Below are 6000 nucleotides of genomic sequence, written 5' to 3' on the forward strand. Positions count from 1 at the left end.
TTGCTGGTGATTATTGTGTTTTTCAAATGTTTGTTTAGCTGTTTTTAATCTACGTACTCCTTTTGTTTTATATTACTTGATTCCTGTGATCCGGAAAGATTTAAATTGACGTGCATTTTATTAAATTAATATTATTAATAATATTTTAAATTTGACTACTACTATTTTATGAGATTATTTAATATGTACTAGGATAGTATGAGAAACAGGTATATAAAGTTCGATCTTTCTTTTCGTTATTGAATCTCTCTTTGATTAATCACACATGTGGATAGGTAGAGAATACCTAAGGGCGCGAGACAGCTCGTCTTAACCCAAGATCCCAACATCACAATTCAAATTTGAGGTTGAAATGTCTATGTGATATTGCTCTAAAGTACATTTTTAATATAAAAATCAATGAATAAAGTAAAATATCTATTTTTAATATAAAAATCAAGTAAAAATGAAATAGAGGGAATAGTCTATATACTATATATTTAAGAGTGATGAAGACAAGTAGTGCTAGGCCTATAAAAGCCGATCCCAACCCAAAAATAGGATGCTTCAAGCCGTAATTCCTGGAACTAATTCATAGCAAAGAAGCAAAATCCTGCCCTAAATATAATGTTAATGGTCGGCCGTCTAATTATAAATAGAAACCTAAGGTAAAATTTTAAATATCCTAAATCATTGACAAATCTCTAATTCAAAATTTATCTATCAATTTATATATATATATATATATTTTAATTTTTTGTTGAAAGGCTTCGAATCTATAAACCTCTTAATTTATTTTAGTTAATCTATTTTAGTAAACAAATAAAAGTGAACGAAAATATGAAGTAAATGAAAAATATTAGTAAAAAATCCATGGACAACCTTTTTCTAGATGGTTTCCTTTGCTTTGGTGGGATGTGGTCCAATTTGGTGCTGAAATTAAACAACAGCATTATAATGCCACGTACCTTTGCATGGACCCCAGAAACTGCAAGTGTGAGGGCTGCTGCCCATAAAGTAAAGTGGGATCCATCTTCATGGCGTGTCATGATGTAACATAAAATACGTCATCTTTATGGCGTCATCATTTTATTCGGCTACTAAATTAATCCGAGAAAATGTCGTAAACAATCATTTAATTATAAAAGTAGGTTTAAAATGATCTCTTAGCTATATAGATACCAGATTTAATCCTCTAATTATTTAAAAATTTATTAAGTTTGGTCCTGTAATTATACACTTATCGATTTTAGTCTCTTAACTATACACTTATTGATTTTAATCCTTATAATATTTAGAAACTTATCAAATTTGATCTTTATCTATTTTTTTTATACAAATAACTTAGGTTTATATTAATAGAACTTATATCTTTCTAAAATTAAACCTTTAATCCATTTTTTTAATTGTTTCTCTGTGCATGCTTCTTATACTTCAAATTACTCTTATAAAACCAACAACCACCTCAATGATTTAAAATAAAATTAATGAAGAAGAAAATACAATTAAGTCCAATTTTATTCAATGAATGATAAAATGAATCATATTATTGTTGCTACTGACTTGAATATCTTATGTTTTCTTCTTTAGTGGTTGACGGTTCATAAACAACGCGAGTTTTTTTTAATTTTATTTTTCATACAAAAAAAATAAAGATTTGAACTTATTACTCAAATTTTTCTACGTAAAATAAAATAAACAAAATAATAAAATTAGTCTATTTCAAAATTAATTTTTTTTTACCAATCTACCATTTTATAAATTTCAACTTCTGAAAAATTAAACAAATTCCCTTCAATTAAATCGTTGGAGTACAAGATTCGGAATTAAAACATGTGAGAAGTTTTTAAAATTTTTATTCTCATTGCGAAAAATTTGTTTCTATTAAATATAAATAAATTTCTCCCCACACCTAATGGATAATAATTTTTTTTCATTTTATAATAAATTTTAGCATATTCAAGTTATTAGGAGCAATAATATAATCATTTTATCTTCCGTTGAAAAAAAAGTTATGACTTATATATTTTTTCTCGTAAAATTTTTATTTTGAATCGTTGAGGTTAAGATTTTTTTTCTCATAAGAGTAATCTAAGAAAAAATAGCGGGGAGAAAGAAACATCTGAAAAATGAGTTAAGATTTGAATTTCACTGAGGCATGAACTCCGTTAATATAAACCTAAGTTATTTATATAAAAATGGACAAAGACCAAACATAATAAGTTTTAAAATACTTAAAGGACTAAAATAGATAAATATATAGTTAAGGAACTAAAATCGATAAGTGTATAGTTAAGTGACCAAACCTGATAAGTTTTTGAATAATTAAAGGATTAAATCCGATAAGTGTATAATTAAGGGATCATTTTAGACCTATTTCTATAATTAAGGGACTATTTATGACATTTTCTCAAATTACTCCGATCAAACCTCTTTGTAGTGTCAACCGTCTGTGAACATTTCATGGTGGTTACAATAACGTACATTTGATTAGTATTGTGTATCGATCGATTTGGTTTCATTTGAAATTTATAGATTTGATTTATCGATTATCAATTTGTAGAAATGCTAAATCATTATAGAACCATTAAGATATTGATTGTCGGTTATCAAATTATCGATTAATGATCATTTTTGGTCGGTTATCGATTTAACTGATAAGACTTGACACAAAAAAAATTATCAAAAATCACTTAGAAACAAGATGACAAATCAAATGAACCATGGAGATGAGTTGATAGATTGCATTTTGCTCAAAAGCAAACATTGACATTATAGAATAAGCGAAAGTTTGAGACAACCACAAATAAAAGTATGAAACTCAATCCTATGTCAAGAACTTTATATACCGAATAGTATAAATAAAATTTATCAATATACTATCGGATCATGTGTGTTCTTGATATTATTGATTGATTACATAAATGTTTCATTGTGTTGTCACTTGTACTTGTTGCTTGTTGCTTGCCACTTGTTAAGTGTTATAGTTGATTTCTTGTTATTACTTTATGCATATTAGTTTCTATTTTGAGTTGGACGATGATACCTACTCAAAACATGTTTCCCTGTACTGACTTCTACTTGTATTTTTCTTCATTTTCCTTTTGTGGAGTGCAGCGCGTGTACGAGCGACTTCGACTCGCCCTCAGCTCTAGCCAGTGTCCATCATATTAGGTTACAGTGTGAGCTATTCTTTCTAGCTCTCGTTGGATTCTCTCAGTCATGGCATGAAGTCCCTAGTTTTCGGACACAAACTATTTTAATTTATTTATCTATTTTGGTGTTTTGATACTGTCAGACTTAGTATTTTAGAATTAGATGTTCTTGATGTGATGACTTTTAGGTTTAGAAAAATGATATGTAATAGACTCTAATGGATTATTATTTCTTACTTTTAAATTTATAAGTGTTGAGTTTCCGCATTATGGTCGTATTACATAAGTTGAACAACTAATATAAGTTGGACTTTGTATTCGTTGGTTTGCCCACCTAGAAGGTTAAGTATGAGTACCATTAATGGCCTGTTTTAGATCGTGACAATATATATATATATATATATATATATATATATATATATAGAGAGAGAGAGAGAGAGAGAGAGAGAGAGATGGTGTATATAAATATACACAAATATACAAGATATTTACAAAATATGCACACAATATATTCAAGATACAAAACTTACAATATATATGAGTTACAAGTTACAACTTAGAATGTATTAAAATAAATGTATTTTGCATTTTTATATGTCATACTTGTTTAAGTAATATTTGCTAACATTATTTTTCAAGTTTTGACTTATTATAATGTTTATAAATTCAATTTCACAAGTTTATTTTATGTACTTAGAAGATTACTTAAGGAGGAAAAAGAACCTAAGATAATCAAGCTTAACGGTAAGGCTTCTTATCCCAACTGAAGAACCAACATACTCCTAGCTAGCTACTATATTAATTGAACATCCAACATCTAATTCTTGCAATGCTATTTATCTAAATCTATTTCAGGTGTTAAGGGTTGGATGTCGAGGCACAAATTCCATTATCATTAATTATCTAATAAACAATTTCGGGACTTCATCAAAATAGAACAAAATGTGAATGAAAGACGGGCAATATAAACACTTGTAGTATTATTATAAGCATATGTATAGAATTCTAGTCCTTGATAACATATTTTATCGAGACAAGATTTTAGGTCCCGTCCCACAAACTCTATTTCATTACATGTCATAAATTACATGCATGCATGAAGTTATTACTATCAAGTCAAAACATCAACCATCCTGGTCCTACAAGCTTGGACAGAATTGTTTGCTTCTAATACTAATAAACTCTCTTTTATATATATATATATATATATAAAGTAGCTAGAATGATGATGAACTAGCTATATCTTTTTCTTTTCTTCATTCAAAGGAGAAGTGAAAACTTTGACTAACTTATCAAATGCCATGGCTTTCACTGACTTGTGCTCTTTAGGAAACACACTCCCAACTTTAGCCTTAAAAGGAAACACCCCATTGCTTGTCTCACTTCCATCATGTTCCATACTTTCTTTTCCATTAATTGATAATTTGCCTTCTTTATGTGTTGACATCTCTCTCTTTCTCTCTATGTAATTTGTGTGAGCTTGCTTTATATATATATATTTTAGTGTTAATTATATTTCAGTCTTGCAAGTCATCATTATATATATAGAAGATGGGTCAAGAAGCTTGTTGTTCAAACTTCAACTTGTTATTTAGTGGTAATTTAGGTAACATTGTGAAAGAGGAGACTTAACGTTATATTGTGGAATATATGCCATTGGGCGTGTTTCCCATTCAATTCTTACATATATGGTCAAGCTATTATTCTATTCTAGTCGTAAAGTAGACGACAGTTCGTTGAATGGTTTCTTTTTTACTTTTTTTTACTTCCTCCCCAATCTAAGTGGACGGAGTTTTTTTTTTGTTTTTTTTTTCATTTTAGGAAATTCAAAACTATCGATTTCTTGTTTCTCCGATCCTATTCATGGACTATTTTACAATTTTAAATACCTGAGTAATTATAAACCTAATGTTGCTTTATCATTATGTTCTATTCATTTATACATAATAGTAAAAGGTACTTCTTACTCCGTTTCAATTTATATGATATAGCTAGTTTGATTTGACACGAAATTTAAGAAATAAAAAAAAATGGGAAAAGGCTCAAATATGTCAAATCGAACTTTGAGAAAAGCCTTATCTATGTTATTTTCGTTTGAGAAAAGAATCATTCATGCCATTATTTGTTAAACAGAAATGACATAGATGAGCCAAACTTTTATCGGATGTCATAGATGAGCCTTTTTTCAAAATTTGATGGCATGTTTGAGCCTTTTGTCTTTTTAAAAATAATTTAATTAATGATGTGACCGAATCATAATTGACCACGTGTAAAAAATGATATTGTAACATCTGAACTATTTTTAACTAACAACTAGTGGCATGGATGAGCCTTTTCTCAAGCAAAAAATGACGTAGATGAGTCAAACTTTTAACGAATGACATAGATGAGCTTTTTGTCAAAATTTGATGACACATTTGAGCTTTTTTCCAATTTTTTTTTGAATTTTGAGGTGTCAAGCGACTTTATTAGGGTATTAATTGATCATATGTGCATTTAGATTGTATCAACGAATGCAAATTGTATCACGAATACAATCTATATGCATACAAATATACAAAAAAAAAGACAAAAAAAACAGAAGATTGTATTCATTCACTCTAATTTCACTTGTATTCATTAGCTCTACTTATACTTGTGTTCATGCGCGTATATAAGTTGTATTAATAAATACAAATCTAGTGTATATAAAGATACAAAAAGTAAAAAAACTAATTAAAAAATACATGAAGACTGTGTATTTCGTTCGCTCTTATATTGCTTTTATTCATTCATTTTTATATCACTATTGATCACTTGTATTCATTTATAAAAATAGAGAAATACAATAAAGGTAGGGGGGGGAGGGTTAAAGCGAGAGCCGAGA

Source organism: Solanum dulcamara, chromosome 8, assembly GCF_947179165.1.
Source record: "Solanum dulcamara chromosome 8, daSolDulc1.2, whole genome shotgun sequence".
NCBI classification, from domain to species: Eukaryota; Viridiplantae; Streptophyta; class Magnoliopsida; order Solanales; family Solanaceae; genus Solanum; species Solanum dulcamara.